The sequence below is a fragment of the Erinaceus europaeus genome, chromosome 20 (genome assembly GCF_950295315.1).
Source record: "Erinaceus europaeus chromosome 20, mEriEur2.1, whole genome shotgun sequence".
In the NCBI taxonomy this organism is placed as follows: Eukaryota; Metazoa; Chordata; class Mammalia; order Eulipotyphla; family Erinaceidae; genus Erinaceus; species Erinaceus europaeus.
The window spans coordinates 46,620,197-46,639,928 of NC_080181.1; the positions used below are offsets into that span (position 1 = coordinate 46,620,197).

Sequence of the window (19,732 nt, forward strand, 5' to 3'; positions counted from 1 at the left end):
TTAAAATTTTAAAAAATATTTATTTATTCCCTTTTGTTGCCCTTGTTGTTTTATTGCTGTAGTTATTATTATTGTTGTTGTTGTATAGGACAGAGAGAAATGGAAAGAGGAGGGGAAGTCAGAGAGGGGGAGAGAAAGACAGAAACCTGCAGACCTGCTTCACTGCTTGTGATTTCCCTGCAGGTGGGGAACCGGGTGGAACCAGGATCCTTATGCCGGTCCTTGCGCTTTGCACCACGTGCGCTTAACCCCTTGCACTACCACCCGACTCCTCAGAATTTTCTTTACACATTTACCAACAGGCTTAACTCTTATCTCCTTCTGTAGCAAAAGAATTGTATATACACTCTTCCCTTTCTCTATTGTTTGTACCTAACTCTGATATCCTGCTCCTTCAAACAGAGCTTCCTTGTTTTTGGCAATAGCTGTTCATCTTGCAAAGAGAGACTATTACCTAGGCTCCTAACAATAGACATGAAAACTGTTTTCCTTAAACATTTGCCACTCAAATGTTTATATAGTGATAGTTCGCATGCAGTTATAGAAATGACACAGAGGGAGAGTCAGGTGGTAGTGCAGTGGGTTAAGCACATGTGGCGTAAAGCACAAGGACCAGAGTAAGGATCCCAGTTCGAGCCCCCGGCTCCCCACCTGCAGGAAGGGGTTGCTTCGCAGGCGGTGAAGCAGGTCTGCAGGTGTCTGTCTTTCTCTCTACCTCTGTCTTCCCCTCCTCTCTCCATTTCTCTCTGTCCTATCCAACAACGATATCATCAATAACAATAACAATAATAACTACAATAAAAACAAGGGCAACAAAAGGGAATAAATAAATAACTAAATATTTAAAAAAAGAAATGACACTGAGGATCCCATTTACCGTTTTCCCAAATTCCTCCAACAGTAACATCTTTTGAAACCACATTCCAATATCACCACCAGACTAATAACAATGGTTTGGTCTAAATACATAATACTTTATTATTATTACTACCTGGGCTATTGTTGGGGCTTGGTGCTGACACTATGAATCCATCATTCCCAGCAGCCATTCCATCCCCCCCCCCTTTTTTCCCCTTTTCTATTTGTTTTTTTTATTTGATAGGACAAAGGGAAATTGAGAGTGGGGGGAATAGAGTGGGAGAGGCACCTACAGACCTTCTTCAGCTCTCATTAAGCTTCCCCCCTACCCGACAAGGGGAGCAGGTGCTCTAACGTGGGTCCTTGCACATGGTAATGTGTGTGCTTAACTGAGTATGCCACCACCTGGCCCCAATACAGACAGCTTTCATCACCAGGCAGATTCCTCCTGATATATATATATATATATTTTTTTCCTCAGCCACACCTATCTCTCTCCCATCTTCCCCTCTGCCCCTCCCCCTGCCCCAGCTACATTAACTACTCACTCATATTCTCTCTTTACAATTTTATAATTTCGAGGATGTCATTGTCATTGAAAGTACACAAAATGTCACCTGTAGGGTTGCCTTTGCCTCTGCAGAGTTCCCTGAAGAGTCATCAAGTTGCTTGCTGCATGACCAATCACCCGTCCCTTTTTCTTACAGCATAGTGTTCCATGGGGTGGATCGAACACTTTGTTTAATCTTTCACCACTGAAGGACATCCAGCTGGTTTAGTGCCTTTTGCATTACTAGTATAGCTGCCATAAATTGTGTGTACGCATAGAGTTCTGCAGGAATATGAACCTCAATCCTCCAGGACAAATGTCCAGGCAGGCAGGTGCTTGTTTTTGTTTGTTTGTTTGTTTGTTTGTTTTTCCAGAACACTGATCAGCTCTTTGGAGCCTCAGGCATGAGATGCTCAATTGTCAAAACAGCTACATGCTTCATTTTATAAGGAACCATCAAATTAATTTCTAGAATGATACCTTATTCCTTCCTTCTTTCCTCCCTCCCTTCTTTTTCTTCCTTTCTTTTTCTTTTTTTCTTTATTTTGAAAGAGCTCAGTACCAGCACATGAATCCACTGCTCCTGGCAGCCATTTTTTTTTTTCCTATTTCATTTGATAGGACAGAGAGAATATGATAAAAGATGGGGGGAGAGAGAGAGACCTGCTTCAACACTTGTAAAGCATCCCGCCTACAGGTGGGGAGTGGTGGGCTCAAACCTCAGTCCTTGCACATGGTCATATGTGGGCTTAATTGGGTGAACCACTGCCCAACCCCCACTTCTTAAAAAATATTTTATTTACAGAGAGATTAGCCAGAGTGCCACCTAGCATATACAGTGCCAGGGATCAAACTTGTGACCTCAGGCATGCATGTCCTGAACTCTCTCCTCTAAGCCACCTCCCCAGCTTCTGGAACACACCTCTTCACATTCTCACCAGCAGCGAGTGAGTGATCCCTTTTCCCTATTAATATGTAGTGTTGCCTCTATTTTTCTTTTCATCCTAGCAGGTATGCAGTGCTATCTCACAGTAATTTCAATTTGCATGTATCTTATGCCTAGAGATGTTGAGCAGCTTTGCTCAAAGGTTTCTACATACCATTTTGTGGCTGGCTTCCTTTTTTTATAATGTGAAGTTTTGAGTGGTTTTTTTTTTTTTTTTTTTAATGTGTGATTCTAAATAGCAGTTCTTTGTTGGATGTGTGGTTTGCAAAAGTTTTCTCCCAGTCTCTAGCATGTCTTTTCACCCTTTCAATCAGGTCTTCTATAAAATCAAGTTAAAATTTTTGGTGAAGCCTTCAGTAGTAAGGCCGTAGCGCAGTGGGTTAAGCACATGTGGCGCAAAGCGCAAGGACCGGCTTAAGGACACACCTGTAGGGGAGTCGCTTCACAGGCGGTGAAGCAGGTCTGTCTGCAGGTGTCTTATCTTTCTCTTCCCCTCTCTGTATCCCCCTCCTCTCTTCATTTCTCTCTGTCCTATCTAATAATGACAACAATAATAACTACAACAACAATAAAAAACAAGGACAACAAAAGGGAAAATAAATAAATAAATAAAAATGTTTTAAAAAATTTCGGTGAAGTCTTAATTCACATTGATCAGCTTTCACTTTCTTTAGTTATGTTTTACATATCCAGCACCTTGCTTGAGCTTTCATACAAGTTCACCACTCCCGATGCTTTTTTTTTTTTTACAGAGAGAAATTGAGAGGGGAGGGAAGACAGAGAGGGAGAGAGAAAGATAGACACCTGCAGACCTACTTCATCTCTTGCAAAGCAACCCCACTGAAGGTGGGGAGCCAGGGGCTCCAACCAGTTTCCTTGCATGGGCCCTTGAGTTTGGTACTGTGCATACTTAACCTGGTGTGACACCATCCAGCCCCCCTCCTGATGCTTTCTCCTTCACAGGGAGACAAAGAGACAGAGAGGTAGAGGGGGGAGAGACATCACTTCCTATGTGGTTCCAGGGCCTGAATCTGGATCACGCACATGACAAAGCATGTGCCCTGCCAGTGAGCTGTCTCTCTTGCCCCAGTTTTTGCTTGTATACATTATGCTTTTGAAGTCAAGTTAGGAACGCTTGGCTTAACCTTACCCCTGGAGATTTACTTTTCCTGTGTTTCCAAAAGATGGACAGTTTTCTAAAGTCTACAATCCATTTGGATTTGATGTGAGACTTAAGAGTCACATTTACTTTTGCCCATAGACGCCCACTTGTTCTAGCACCATTTGCTGAAAAGGCTGTCCTCCCAGCACTGAATTGCTTCTGAACTTTTGTCAAAAAGCAGTTGGGTTTTTTGTGTGAGTCTATTTCTGGGTTCTCTGTTCTGTTGGCGTGTGTGTGTGTGTGTGTGTGTGTGTGTGTGTGTGTGTGTACATGCAAAACCGCAGTCTGATGACTGCAGCTATGTAAGAGGCTATCAAATCAGGCAGGCCTATTTTTTTATTGGACTCTTCATTTTCAAGATGGTTTATAGCTATTCTGGTTCACCTGCCTTTCCAAATTATTTCTAGAATTTTTTTCCAGTATCTATAAACATCTGGATGAATTCTTGAAAGGGTATGGTCAAGCCTGTATATCAAACTGGAGGAGAAATAAATTATTTGTATATCTATCCCATAAAGATGCTCAATCTCTCTGATTTGTAGATATTTTGATTTGTTTCACTGTAGTTTTCTATTCTTGCTAAATTCACTCTGGGTGTTTCATATTTTAGCTATTGTAACTTTATCATGTTTTTAACTGCTAGCAATCTTTGTTAATTTATAGAGTTATGAGTAATTTTTTAAAGATTATCTTGGAGTTCACAGTCTTACAGAATTCATGTATTAGTTCTAATTAGGTTTTATTTTGTAGCTTCCTTGAGAATTTCTACACAGAAGTTCATGCCTGGGAGTTGAGTGGTAGCGCAAAATGCAAGGACCAGCTAAGGATTCTGGAACCCCCGGCTCCCCACCTGCAGGGAGGAGTCGCTTCACAGGCGGTGAAGCAGGTCTGCAGGTGTCTGTCTTTCTCTTCCCCTCTCTGTCTTCCCCTCCTCTCTCCATTTCTCTCTGTCCTATCCAACAACAATGACATCAATAACAACAACAATAATAACTACAACAATAAAACAAGGGCAAAAAAAGGGAATAAATAAATATATTTTAAAAAAGAAATTCATGGCTTTTAAAAGTAGGCATATTTTTGTTTACTTATTTAGATTTTTAAAATCTTTTTCTTTTCTTTGCCTCCAGGGTTATTGCTGGGGCTTGGGAATCCACTGCTCCTGGAGGCTACTGCTGGGGCTTGGTGCCTGCACCAGGAATCCACTGCTCCTGGAGGCAATTTTTTTTCCCTTTTGTTGCCCTTGTTGTTTTATTGTTGTTGTGGTTATTACTGTTGTTGTTGTTATTGTTGTTAGATAGGACAGAGAGAAATGGAAAGAGGAAGGGAAAACAGAAAGGGGGAGAGAAAGACACCTGCAGACCTGCTTCACTGCTCATGAAGTGACCCCCCCCCCACAGGTGGGGAGACAGGGGCTTGAACCAGGATCCTTATTCAGGTCCTTGTGCTTTGTGCTATGTGCGCCTAACCCGCAGCACTACCAACCAACCCCAACATTTTTTTTATGTGTGTGCTGATTAAGCCATTCTCTTTTATTTAATGTTCTTATATCAACAACACTTTTGTTCTTCCCTTATGAACTGCCTTTAATCACTTAACCTTATTTCAGGGGCTAATATTGTGCTAAATAAAAGTGATAAGAGCACTATCCTTACCTCAATCTCAGAAGGAAAGCTTTGTGTCTTTAACAGTTAAATGTAACTTTAGCTGCAGGCTTTCTGTATTTTTCAATGTCTTTAATGTGGATATTCTTTAATATTCTATATTAAGTTTTTATTATTATGCCGACACTGAAACCCAGAAATAACCCTAGAAGCAAAAAAAAAAAAAAAAAGTGAGATTCTTTACCAACAGAAGATGCCCCGCCCACACCAAGCATCGGTCCTACCCTACACCACTACAGCCCTCCAGGTGGGCCCCATGCCCCGGGGCAGTTGTGTGAAACCTTCAGAAGCTCTACTAATAAATGTGTAGCAAAAAAGTCTTTTTCCTGTGGCAACCAATTTCTTTTTACATCACTGGTGGCTTCTCCACATGAAATCGAAAGCAGCGGCAGATAATTGCAGTTGCTAGCAGCTCTCAGGGCTAGGCCACAGCCAGAGGACCTGGCCAAGCCTCCTGCCCTCTGCCACTCCTACCTCCCATCACGGGAGCCAGCCAAATGCGGACTTGGCTGTTTGACAAAAATGAACTTGCTATCACTCTGTCAACAGATAGCTGGACCAGCGATCCAAGGAGGTGTGGGGGGGAGGGGGAGTTCTCCCTCAGCAGACATGTCCATCCCGGGGTACAGGCCAGGCTGCAGTTCCCAGAGCTGCCATCTTGAGCTGGCCCAGGTCTTGCCTTGGAGAAGGATGTAGCCAACCTTCCGTTCCCTGGAGGGAGAGGCCGGTGGGCGGGGGATTCTACTGAGGTAGGCTCTTCTCTCTTCCTTGAAATAGAAGGTTCTGAGAGATAAGGCTTTTCAGTGTCCAAGTGGTTATGCCTGGGGTCACCAGTGTAACATTTCACAATCACACAAGCAGGTGTCCAGAAAAAGGACCAGTAGAATAGGATGGAGCATTGGCAAATGGCGAGAGCTACATACAGATTGAGAAACCCAACTGTGAGAAACTGCCTGACCTCTGTCTCCTTTTAGACCCAACAGGACCTTCTGGGGGGGTCCCCCCAGACAGAAGTTCTCTTCCCAACTCACTGTACCATGTGATTGAGCCTGTACAAAGAAATCTGTGCTCATTAACCTTAAAGTTGTTACAACCATGTTATAGCTGGTGTTTTGGAGTTTGTGTTTGTGTTTGGGAGTGAGAAGTTTATTCAGGGTTTCCAGCCCATGTTTGGGGGGTGGGGGACTGATAAGTGTATCAGAATCAGCCTGTTAGGAGCCCACACTTAAATAGACAGAAAAGGAGGTGGGTGTGGTCATGTATGCAAATTTTTGGATTTTTAACTAGTGCTGTTCTGATTGGTAGAACATTTGCCAAACAGTGATTGGCCGAATGTTGATTCTGGGAAGTCTTTTGTTTGTGGGTGTGGCTTCTAAGGGTGAAGGATCCTTTGGGATGATGCCCTGTCTTTTTCTTCCTACCTTTCTCTTCCTCTTGCTTCTCTTCTGTCCTCTTCCTCTTCCGCTCCTACTCCTCTTCTTCCTTCTCCTGTTTCTCCTTTCCTTCCTCATCCTTCTTTTGATATTATCTGACAAATATAAGAGTCCAGGTTGGCAGCATGGCTCGTAGCTAAGCTGAGGAAAGACGGGGGTTGCTGAGATATTAGGAAAAATGACTTTGGGGACTGGAAATCAGTTTGGTTTGGGAAGGAGGCAGCTGGATTTATGAGCCGGGAGTTGAGGGTGATGGGAGTACAAGGCCAGGCTGGAGATAGACGTGTGGGAGTCGCAGCTCTGGGCATTCTTTCCCCAACTACTTCAACCTGGCAGAGGCCCCACACCCCCCCTGCTGAGAGAGGTGCTCCCTGCCCTGATCCCCTGCACATCTGCCTCTCCCTGCAGAGCAGCAAGGGCCTCTGCTCCTACCAGCAGTTCTGGGATGACAAAAACAGCCCTGATAAGTTCCCCCAGACCAGGCTCACTCATAGCTGCCCACCCACACCCGCCAAGTGTCCCCAGGAGGAATGTGGTGGTGGCTAGGGCCGGGTCACAAGACAGGAACAGCCAGGACACATAAGTCAGGCTGGGAAGTACCTGCTAAAGGGAGAAGCCCCAACAGGCACAGTATGTGGGTGTGGGGGGGTAGGGTGGGGGGAGGCTCAGAGGAAACCAGCCGGGTGACTCAGCCTGCAGTTGTGCTGGACTCAGCATGCGGTGCCAGCACAAACAAATTCCTCCACAGGTTTATCTCCACGTGGAGGCAGAGTATCAGTGGGGGTGGGGGGTGTGAGGTGGGGTGGCGGAATGTGGCAGCAGCGGGAGGGTGGCCCATGCCAGGGTCAGCTGGCAGAGCAGGAGGTGGACACTCTAAGGTGGAGATGACCCGTATGGGGGAGAGCTTCCCCCCCCCATACACCCACAAGCCGTATCAGTCCCTGCCAGCAAAAATGGTGAGGGGGCACAGGAGAGGCTAGAGAGAACAATTGCAGGGGTTGGGTGGGTGGGTGAGTGATTTCTCAGGCATGGAGTGAAAACTTGTGTGACAACACTGAGTTTTCAGTAGGATGTCTGGGAATGGTGACCCCTCCCTGGATTTGTAGAGTGCACAACCTACCCAACCATCCCTGAGGACCCTAGATGGAAGGTTCCGATTCTCTGGGATATGGCTGAGAGACTGCGGAAGAGACAGGTTCACATTCTCAGCCAGAGCATTTGGAAAAGCCATCCCTGAGAAGCCACGAGAATGCTTGGAAAACAGGGCCAGGCGGGCCTGTGGGATAGATCTTGCCTTCACGGTGGCCAAAGGGGCACCATGCTCAGCTCTTCTTTTTTTTTTATTAATTAATTAATTAATTATCTCTTTTGTTGCCCTTGTTGGTTTTTACTGTTGTTGTAGATATTATTGTTGTTGTTATTGATGTCGTCGTTGTTGGATAGGACAGAGAAAAATGGAGAGAGGAGGGGAAAACAGGGGGGAGAGAAAGTTAGACACCTGCAGACCTGCTTCACTGCCTGTGAAGCGACCCCTCCCTGCAGGTGGGGAGCTGGGGGCTCGAACCAGGATCCTTACCCAAGTCCTTGTGCTTTGCGCCACCTGCGCTTAACCCGCTGCGCTACTGCCCGACTCCCCTCAGCTCTTCTATCCCTACTTTCTGATCCTCCAGTGATTCTCAGAGTGTGCGTCCCCACCCCCCCAACACACACACATACACACCTCCTCTAGTGGCGGCAGTACCCCCTGGGAAATTTCTGAAAAAGCACATTCTTGGGCCTTCCCAAGACCCACTAAATTACTGATAGAAGCTGCAAGGGCAGAGTCCAGCCTTTTGTGTTTAACCACCCTGAAGGAGATTCTGACATCTGCTAGCCTAAGGAAGGTGTCCTCCCTGCCCTAGTGTGGGGACAGGCAGCCTTTTCTTTTTTGCCTCCAGGGTTATTGCTGGGGCTCAGTGCTGGTGCCTGCACTATGAATCCACTGCTCCTGGAGGCCATCTTTTTCCATTTTTGTTGCCATTATTGTTATTGCTGTTATAGCTGTTGGACAGAGAGAAATCGAGGGAGAAGGGGAAAACAGAGAAGGGGAGAGAAAGATAGACACCTGCAGACCTGCATCACCACTTGTGAAGCGAGCCCCCTGCAGATTGGGAGCCCAGGGCTCAAACTGGGATCCTTACGCTGGTCATTGTGCTTCACGCCATGTGCACTTAACCTAGTGCACTACCACCGGCCCCCGGGAGGACTTTTAAAATAGCTGATGCCTGGGCCCTACCCTCATGGCTCTGAGTGTTAGCCTGGGCATTAGGATTTTCAGCAGCCTCCCAGGGTCCCAGCTCTGTTTTCTGTTGGACTTGGCTTGTAGTCACTTTTTGGAATGGGGTAGGGATGGGGGTCAGTACAGAGGGAAGGCTGCCCCAGGCATCTCATAGGTCTAATACTTGTGGAGGCAGCTCAGCTAGAAGAGAGGCTTTGAGGGTGCATTAGAATCATACCAGGGGAAGTCAGGCGGTAGCGCAGCAGGTTAAGCGCAGGTGACACAAAGCACCACCTAAGAACCAGCCTAAGGATCCCGGTTCAAGCCCCTGGCTCCCCACCTGCGGGAGAATCGCTTCACAGGCGGTGAAGCAGGTCTGCAGGTGTCTAACTTTCTCTCCCCCTCTCTGTCTTCCCCTCCTCTCTCCATTTCTCTCTGTCCTATCCAACAACAACATCAACAACAATAATAAATACAACAATAAAGCAACAAGGGCAACAAAAGGGAATAAATAAAGTATTAAAAACAAGAACAAAAAGGCTTCCATCCCCATGTTGTACAACATGTATAAGCAAATCTCAAAAAAAAAAAAAAAAATCATACCGGAAGCGGTGGGCGGATACTGCTGATACTTCCGGGACCTCATCTTGGTGGACCCAGGAGTGTGCTAGGTAAGCATTATCTCTGGTGGGCCCCAGGAATCCCTCTTTGAGAACCACAGGCCAGGAACACTCAGTCCTAATCTACCACCGCCATCACCAGCCAAATGTCCCCAGCATGTCACCTCCTCAATTGTTGGCTCATCTGTGACTTGAGAGGAATAGCAGTCTAGACCATATAGAGGTAGTCAAGATAAAATAGTCCAGATCTTAGTGACAGCTCAGCCTAGAAGAAGACAGCTTGCATGTCAGAGGCCCCAGAAGCCACAGGTTCAGTCCCTGCTGCCGCCTTATATGCCAGAGCTAAGCAGTGGTCTGGTCTCTCATTCTCTCTCCTATTTCCAAGGCCCTAGCAGCCAGGTTTGAAACTGGCAGACAGTGAGGAAGTAGGGGACCCTCTTTTTGTGCTATCCCCCAACTGCTGAAACTTGGGGCTCTGTTCAGACAGCCTTGAACACAACCCACCAGTAGGCCTGATCAGAGAGGCATTTTCTCAGAACCAGGATTGAAGCTACCAGGGATCCAGGCTGCCATGAGCCCCAGTCTGTGCCATCTTCCTCTGAGAGTGTCCAGTCCACCACCCCAGAGCCCAGCACTGCTTCTGCATTTAGGCAGGAAGAGCAGGAAGCGGCCAGGAGACAGGGCGGGGGCCCGTCTGGAGCCAGCAGCCGTTCCCCAGTCCCAGCTCCCTGTGCTACACGCCCAGGAACTTGGTCACATGCAGGCCCTCTCAGCAGGGGCAGCTGGGAACAAACCCCAGGTGAAGAAATGATGTGGGTGACTGACTCATACCTGTGGGTCTCCTTCTTCTTAACCCCTCACATCCCCCACAGAAGGGACCCTGGTAGCCCAGGACTGCCTGAGTCTCCCTGCTATGCCCGGACCCCAGAAGGCCCAGGATGAGTCCCGGGGTTAGCCAGGGGCCTGGATTCTTGTCTCCAGAGCCTCGACTTCCCTCGCTGTCCCTTGGTGCTTCTGTGCCTCAAAGGAGCCACCATTCTTTGAGTAAATGAAGGGTTAAAAGTCTGGACAAGGGGACTGGTGCCTTGGCAAACCTGGTTGAGTGCACACATTACTAGGTTCAAGTTCCTAGTCCCCACTTGCAAGGGGGAAGCTTCACAACTGGTGAAGTAGTGCTATAGTTCTCATTCATTCTCTCTCTCTCTCTCTCTACCCCTCCTTCCCTCCCTCCCTTCCTGACTCCCTCCTCCCCTCCCCTTTTTTATATTTTTATTACCATTAGGGTTATCTCTAGGGCTCACTGCCAGCACTACAAAACCACCATTCTTGGCACCCACTTTTTTTTTAAATTAGGACAGAAAGAAATTGAGAGGTGAGGGGTAGAAAAAGATAGAGAGAGATACTTGTGAACCTGCTTCACCCCTTGTGAATCATCCCCTCCACCCCTTGCCCCACAGGTCAAGAGTGGGGGCTCACCCAGGCACTTGTATATGATAATGTGTCTGCTCAACTGGGCATGCCACCACCTGGTACTCTGTGTGTCCCTGTTTCCCTTCCCTCGCAGTTTCTTTCTCTGTCCAAAATAATAATAATAATAATAATAATAATAGTAATAATAATAATAATAACAAATTTAAAGTGGGGAAATACATGTCGGGCCCTATCCAAGGGTGCCAGGACTGGGGGAAGTAGGGGCTCTATAGTGAAGATGTGAGGTTCCTGCTGTCTTAGGGTTCAAAAAGACAATCAATAGTTAATATTATTATCACATTATTTGTTAATTGGGTTAACTTTGAAAAGTCCCTTTGTTATGGTTTGCTGTACAGTACCCAGTATCTTGTATATAGCTGTGCTATTGGAATCTTCTAATTTTAAGATCTGAGGGCTCCCTCCCCAACTCCAGTTTTTCTCATCATCTCTCACCCAGTTGCTCCCAGTGGGAGACCCTGGTGGCACCCTCCAGCCTTTCCTAATTCCCCTGGGCCAGGGTCTCTGTTTCTGCTCCCTCCTGTATTTCCCAGACTTGCCGCCCCAGTGCCAGTAGGTTTCCACTGGTGCCAGGGCTTCCCGACCAGAGTGTCTGCTCTTGACCTTGGCCAGTGTGTTACGGTAGGGCCTCTCAGTCAGCACTTCTTCACCTGTGAAGAGGAGATAATGACGTTGCCTCCACTCAGGCTGGCAGGGGAGGGCAGGCAAACAAAAGATCCAGCACTTGGCAAAGCCAAAGGCCCTGGAAACGCTTCCTAATCAAAATGCGCTTCCCCCTTTTGAAAGCAAAAATGGAGGGAGAATGGAGAGGGCTGGGGGAGGGAGGGCAAGGTCACAGCTTGGGACTGGAGAGGATAGAGAGGAGAGGAAGAGGAAGAAGGACATTCCCTGGCATGGGGAGGAGGCTAGGACCAGCCCCTCTGGGAGGCCCAGTGAGGTCTTTTGCCCCCCTGGCCTGGGGGCAAAGACCCTGCTCCCCACTCAGTGGGCATGCAGTTATGGGGTGCTGCAACATAGATTTGTGGGGTGTACCTCTCAGGGCTCAGGAAGTGGGGGGACTGTGGGTGTGACTGGATCCCACTTATTTAGGACACAAGAAAGACAAAACATACCCACTGGGTCACCACAACTAGGTGCTTTTTTGGGGAGAGATGAGAGCGTGTGTGAGGGGTGCTGTAACAGAGACCCTTACTCCACTGTCCTGCTAGAGAGCTCCCAAGGACACAGGTCAAACAGAGCATGCTTTCTGACAGATAACCACTGTCCTCACTCTGTGTGGCCTGTCTGGAGAGCATCTCTCCCGTGTGGGGTTTCACTGGTGGGCCTTCAAATTCACAGACTACCAGGTTCCAAATTTCCCTGATTTGTCATAGAGACACTGTCACCTTTCCATGAGGACAGTTGTTCAAGATCTCCACCACTCCCCCCATTTTTTTTTTGCATTCCTTTAATTGAAGCAGAAGGAATGGACAGGCAGCCTGTGGTCTGTTATTACAGAGAAAGGGAAAAGACTGCTCCCACAACACTGCGCTGACGCTGGGGTGTGAGAGAGGAGCTGGCAGGAAGATCCAGGGTACAGGGAGGAGTGTGGCATCTTTTCTGAGCCAGAGTGGGGGTGGGAGACTACGATGGGAGTAGCCCGGAGCAGAAGAGGCCATTAGATACAGAGTGACTAGCCAGCAAGGTGACACTGGCCCATCACAGATGCAGGCTGTCAATAAGAAGAGCAGGCTAGCCCCATTTCTGGTGATTTTTCTATATAGATTATGTGTTCAGGGTCATTTATTAAAAATTCACGGGCAGCCAGACTCAAAACACTCTAGCCGTGGTTCTCAAAGTGTGGTCCCTGGAATAGCAGCAGCAGCAGCAGCACCTGGGAACTTGCTAGAAAATCATGTGCTGGGACTGTCCCAGACCTGCTGAGCCTAGGGAGCTGGGGTTGGACAGGACTGGTGTTGTTCAACAAGACCCTTAGAGAATACTGATGTCCCAGAAGCTCTAGAGCTCAAAGCAGGGATCAGTGGAAAGTCCTCTGACTCTCAGTTCTCACTGAGGAAAGCTGTCTTGGTTGAGTGCTGTCAAGATGTGTGGGGTAGCACAGTTTACTTCACACTTCCAGCAGTCTAGCTTGTCATTTAAACTGTTCACCTGAGATCGCTCACTCCATGCCTACCCAAATCCAGATGTGTGAATGATCCCCTTCCTTTTAACATCTTTGTGGAATCAGATGACTGACGAAGAGGGAGCAATTCACCTACCACTGCCCTAGCAGGAGTGCTCAGGAAGAGTCTGAGTTATTACTATTTTTTATTGTTGTTGTTGATGTCATCTTGTTAGATAGGACGGAGAAAAATGAAGAGAGGAGGGGAAGACAGAGGGGGGAGAGAAAGATAGACACCTGTAGACCTGCTTCACTGCCTGTGAAGGGATTCCCCTGCAGGTGGGGAGCCAGGGGCTCAAACTGGGATCCTTATGATGGTCCTTGTACTTTGCACCACATGTGCTTAACCTGTGGTGCTACCGCCCAACTTCCAGGAAGAGTCTGAGTTTTTACTATTTTGAAGGCAGGTGTGTTGGGCATTATACCCTGCTTCATCATTGATACTATGGTCTATTTACATAATCATTGTTTTGCCTGAGACCCGCCCTGCCTGCAGGGTATTAGTTAATCCCATTGGTTAGAACCTTCGCAACAGCTGCTATGGAAGCTTTCTACCTTTGCCCTCTTTTCTCTTCTCCAGCCCCTCTCCTAGCCATTTCCTTTGCCCCCTTGCCACTTCCAGTTAAAGATATATATAAAGGCATTGTCTCTGATCAATAAAGGTATTGCATTGCATTCCTGCTCTGCCACGAGTTCCTGGTCTCTCTCCTGTGTCGCTGAGTAAGCAGCAGCCCAGGTGGGCTCCAGTTGAGTTCTCTCCAACCCAGAGAGCACGTGCCCAGGAAGAAACACTTGCAACTCTAGCCTGGCACAGGTGCAAGGGGCCATGGTTATCTTGCAGAATCTGTGGTGGTCTCTGCAGAGCCCACTTCATTTAAATGCTGAAGATTCATCCCAAACACTTTCCATCAGTTTACACTTTCTCTCTTCAAGGAAAGAGAGAGAGAGGAAGAGAGAGAAAGAGAGAGAGAGAGAGAGAGGTCCCTTCCCTGTTCTCTCAGCAGCAGTGGATTTGTAATCTCTCTCCATTTCATCACCTTGATGTGCAATAACAGAGACCCAGTGTGTGGATTTGCATAAAACCAGAAAATAAAAAAGAGGAAACCAGGAGTAGATACTGACAGAAGGACTGACTGGCTACATGGTGTTAGAGACGGTCTGCTACCAACAAAACAAGGTGAAGGGCCTGAAGCGGGCCCACTCCAGGTCCCTAGCCCTTTGACCTTGAATGCCAGCTCCCAGTATCATGAGGAAACGAGGTAATGCATAGCTGTTGTCCAAGTCCTAGCTTGTGGTGTTTTTTGTTACTTTAGACTGAGCCAAGATGAACCAAATTGGGGGCCAGGTGGTGGCACACCTGGCTGAGCGCACATGTTTTAATGTGCAAGGACCCAGGTTTGAGTCCCCAGTCCCCACCTGCAGGAGGAAAGCTTTGCGAGTGGTGAAGCAGTGCTGCAGGTATCTCCTTTCTCTCTGTCTCCCCCTCCCCTCTCAATTTCTGGCTGTCTCTATCCAATAAATAAAGATAATTAAAAAATTTTAAAAAACATTTAAAAAAAGATGCACCAAATTGGCCTGTCTCCCTGAGACCCAGTGAGGGCTGGGGGGGGGGGGGTAATCTAAGAGGCTCTGCCTCCACCCCTTCCCTGTTTCTGAAGGCTATGACCTGGCTGTGACAAATGTTTTTTCAGTCTCCTCCCCTCTGTCCACAAATTATCTGAAAGATGCCAGATGACATTTAGCACTTGGCTGGAGATCAAAGCTTGGGGACAGGTGCTCAGAGGAGCTAGGGGGCCCTCACTCTGCCGCCATGGCTCTGCCGCCATGAACAGGGACATCTGTCTGGACCTCCCCAAAGCTCTCCCTTCTAAGAGGCAGCTGCTGCAAGAACAGGTGTGGGGGTGCAGAAAGCTGCCTCCCCTCTGGGGCCCTGTGCTGGGGTGGGTGGTTCAGAAGGGTGGATGGAGATTAACACCGGGAGGAAGATGGGAAGAAACAAGTGGCCACTGGTTCTGAATGTTCCAGGCTTCTTGTGGGTAATAGGTGTGTCCCAGCAATGCAGGAACATCTTCTTGATGTCCCTTTCCCTGCCCCCCCCCCCCAGAAATGGGGGCCCCAGTGTGAAAAGACAGCAGACTAAGAGAAGGTACAGGTTTGAGCAAGGAATGCTGGGAGGGCTGGGATATGGACTAGAAACCTTTTTCCAACTTCCAGTTGGGTCCGCAAAGTCCTGGCTGTGTGGAGGGTCCAGTGTGAGTGAAGGCCAAGCCTGCAGGTCAAGTTCAAGAGGCAGCCTTGCACAGAGAGACTCTCTGAGCATGTTGGTAGTCAGAAACAATGTTTACATCTTTTGGAGCTGGGTGGTGGTGCTCACAGTTAAATGCACACATTATCATACTCAAGGACCAAAGACCGGGGTTCAGACCCCTGCAGGGGGGAAGCTTCACAAGTGGTGAGGGTCTCGCTCTCTGTCTCTCTCTTTCTCTCTCTCCTTCTCTATCTTCCCCTCCCCTCTCAATTTCTCTCTCTTATCAATGAAATAAAAAATAAATTAGAAAAAAAAAAAAGTCATTTCAATTGATTTTTACATCTTTCTTTTTTCCCCTGGGAAGAACTCTGTGAGCTTCAGCAACTTCTCAGATGTGGTCATGCTCCAACAACCCCCCCACCACACACACACACACACACACACACACACACACACACACACACACACACACACCAGTTAATAACCCCTGGGGTAGAGGAAAGAGGTTAGGAAAGCCTAGAATTAGCCTGAGCAGCAGTCCTGATCACCACTATCACACAACAGAACCCTCCCCAGACCCCACTATAGACAGGGCCTGTCTCCTTTCACTAGTCAGTGGGCCTCAGTGAAGGTTCTCCATGCAGAGTAGAAACCTCAGAAACCAGCCCCTGAATCTCTGAACCCTCCCCTTCAGCCACAGGGCCTGCAAATTCCTGGCCCCCACCCCAAGGCACAGAGAGGGTGGAGGCTTCACCTCTGGGACTTGGACCCAAGGCCTCCACTCGGCTGGGAGGCCAGGAGCCAGCTGCTGGGGAGTAAGGAGCGGCTCCCAGCTGTGGCCCCAGTGAGCCAGGTACAGGCTGCCTGAGGCTGGCAGACAGAGGGGCAGGCTAGGCATCACTTGTAAAGGGTAATAAGCCAGTGCAGCCGGGTAATAGCCCCTTCCCGGCTGGCAGACGTGATCTCATTAGGGAAGGCACAAGGTCGGGAGAGGACTATGACTCCCCAAGCGGGAACAAAGGCTCAGTCGGCTCTGGGTACAAATGTGACTAGTCTTGAAGTAACTGAGGGAATGGAGGGAGACTCCTGTGTGCAGGTGGCGCTCCTGGGCTGGCAGGCCTATGCCTGGCTCCTCCTCAGTCACCCCTTTTTGAACCCGCATGCAAATCCACACCCACAGTACCCTCACCCCCCAATTACAGATTCCACTGCCCTGCTTTAATATATTTTTTAAAATATATTTTATTTATTTGATAGGAACAGAGAGATCAAGAGGGAAGGGGAGATAGGGAGACAGAGAGACACCTACAGCTCTGCTTCACCACTTGAAAAGCTTTCCCTGTGCAGGTGGGGAGTGGGGGCTTGAACCTGGCACCCTTTACATTGTAACATGTGCACTCAGCCAGGTGCTCCACCACCCAGTCCCCAATTGCCCTGCATTAGACAGTAATAGAAACTGCTGCTACTTGGCCAAAATGTGCTTTTCTGGCCCTTTTTCTCTAACCCAGGATATATATATATATATATATATATATATATATATATATATATATCAATATATATATATATCAATATATATCAATATATATATATATCAATATATATCAATATCATGGTCTCTTTTAAGAAACTACAGAAGCTATAAAGGTACAACCCATAAAAGAAAAGAAAGAAAAGAAAAGAAAAGAAAAGAAAAGAAAAGAAAAGAAAATTCTGCATTCAGTATCTAGGCATTCAAGGATTCTCCAGCACCTATCCAGCAAGCCTCCAAACTAGTGGTTTCCAGCTTTCACTGTGCATGCAAATCATCTAAGATTCAAAAATACAGATGTCCAGACCTCCCCTGCTGACTGGGGAGATGTCCAGACCTCCCCTGCTGCCGGGTCCTAGCTCTGTTGGAGGTCAGCCCCATAATGGCCCTTCCAGAAACAGTCTTGGAGGAGCCCGTGAGGCCTGGTGGACACCCTCTGCTCCAAGTCTGACTCTATTTGGTGGCTTGAGGTCTCAAAAGGAAATGGCAAGACTCCAAAAGGGAAGGTCCCTTTCTTAAATCACTTTGTATCCAGAGATTCTTCTGTTGGTGTCTTGGTGATTTTCAAAACCCTGTAAGGGTGGCCAGGTAGCGGTGCACCCAGCTGAGTGCACATGTCACCATGCGCAAAGATCAGGGTTCAAGCCACTGCAAGGGGGAAGCTTCATGATCAGTGGAATGAGTAGTGCTGCAGGTGTCTGTCTTTCTCTCTCTCCCTCTTAATTTCTCCCTGTCTTATCAAATCAAATAAACAAAAAAAATTTTAATAACCTGAGTGGGCAGGCGGTGGCATTCCTGGTTAAGAGCACATGTTACCATGCACGAGAACCTGGGTTCAAGCCACCAGTCCCCACCTGCAGGTGGAAAGCTTCACAAGCAGTGGAGCAGGTCTGCAGGTGTCTCTCTTTCTCTCTCCTCTATTCCTATGCCCCCCCCTCAATTTTTCTCTATCCTATCCAACTAAAAAATAAATAAAAGGGAAAAAAGAAAAACATGGCTGCTGGGAGCGGTGGATTTGTTAGTGCCAGCACCAAGCCCCACTGATAACCCTGGTGGCAGAAAAATTAACCAGCAAATAAATAAATATAATCTGGAAGTCTCCCTAAGGGGGAATGTGCATTCAGAAAATACGGGTGAGTCCTTATTTCTTCTCCTATTGCCAATGGTGTATTATGGCACTGCCTTGCTGTAAAGTAAAAGAACTCTTTCATTCTCCTCCTCCTTCCACATTGATGGCACTTACTCACTTGGACTAGAATACTTGGCTCCAATGGCCGAGTTTGAAGTGAGGGCTGGGGACAGGCTTCCGTCAGTCTGCTGACCCTGTGACATCTCTGTGTTGACTTGCTTCAGTCTGGAATTCTAATCTGATGGACCAAGTCACTTTTCCTCTAATTAGGACAGTCAGGCTTGGGCTTAATCTGCAACCATGTAATCTTCCGTCTGTCTCATTAATTGTGTGGAAGGTCTTTTGAATATGCAGATGGGAAAGGGAATCAAAGATTATTTGACCTTGAAGAAATGTAGATCAAATATGTATGTGCCCTCCCAGCCTGCCGGGCTTTCTTTTATTACGCAGATGCAAAAAGTAAAAATTGATGCAGCTCCGAATCAGGCTACTGTGGGTTCTGGGCAATCTCACAGCCTATTAAGAGCCGGCATTCTGATAAGCAAGGGGTTTAATAATTAGTCCAGTATTTACATGCGAGCTGCTTGCTAGGAATTTGCATGTCAATAAAAACGTGGCTATCGAAGCCAGCCAGAAAGAACCCGCTGATGAAATGAGGGTTCAATGTAAAAAAAAACAAAAAAAGAGGGACATATGCAGAGCACACGTGTGGTCACCATGCACGAGGACCCAGGTTCAAGACCCAGGTTTCTAGCTGCAGGGGTGGGAGAGGGGCAAGCTTCATGAGCAGTGGAGCAATGGAGCAGTGCAGCAGGTGTCTGTCCTTCTCTCTGCCTCTTTCTCTCCCTTTCTGTCTCACTCTTCATTAAAAAAAAAGAAGAAAAAGAAAGAAAAGAGAAGAAAAGAAAAGAATAAAAGGCTGGGGGTCGGGTAGTGGAGCACCTGGTTGAACTGGTAACACGTTACCATGCAGAAGGACCCACTCCCCACATGCAGGGGGGATGCTTCATGAATATTGAATATTGAAGCAGGTCTGTAGCTGTCTCTCTGTTTTTCTTTTTCTTTTTTTTTTTTTTTTACCAGAACACTGATAGCTCTGGCTTATGGTGGTGCAGGGGATTGAACCTGGGACTTTGAAGTCTCTTTGCATAGCCATTATGCTATCCACCCCTGCCTTATCTTTCCCTCTCTCTTCTCTCTTCCTCTCTCAATTTCTTCTTTTTCCTCTCTAATATAAAAGAAAGGAAAAATAAAAGTGAAAATGGTCACTGGGTTCTTGGATTCGTCATACAGGCACTGAGCCTGAGCAATAACCTGGATGGCAATAAATAAATAAATTTTAAATAAATCTTTATTTATTTCATTTCATTTTAATGAGTGAGATACAGAGAGAAACACCAGGGCCTTGCTCAGCTCTGGTTTATGGTGCTGGGGATTAAACCTGAGCCCTCAGAGCTTCAGGTATGGAAGTCTTTTACACAAGCATTATGCCGCCTCCCCAGCCCAATAAGTACTTTTTTTAAAAAGGCCACAGGGAAACGGTGGAGTCGCACAGGCACCGAGCCCAGGCAATAACTCCGGTGGCAAATAAACAAATGAATAAACAGAATTGTAAAAAGAAAGAAGAAAGATCAAGGAAAAATGCCCATGAAGAAACAAGATGTCTAGCTCACACTCGCTGTCAG

The 19,732-nt window shown here is 47.3% G+C and overlaps 1 protein-coding gene across 4 annotated transcripts in view; it reads right to left on the minus strand.

Moving 5' to 3' along the window:
• LRRC28 (leucine rich repeat containing 28) overlaps positions 1–19,732 on the minus strand; it is a 175,867-nt gene that overhangs the window by 11,078 nt on the left and 145,057 nt on the right. The window lies entirely within an intron of this gene.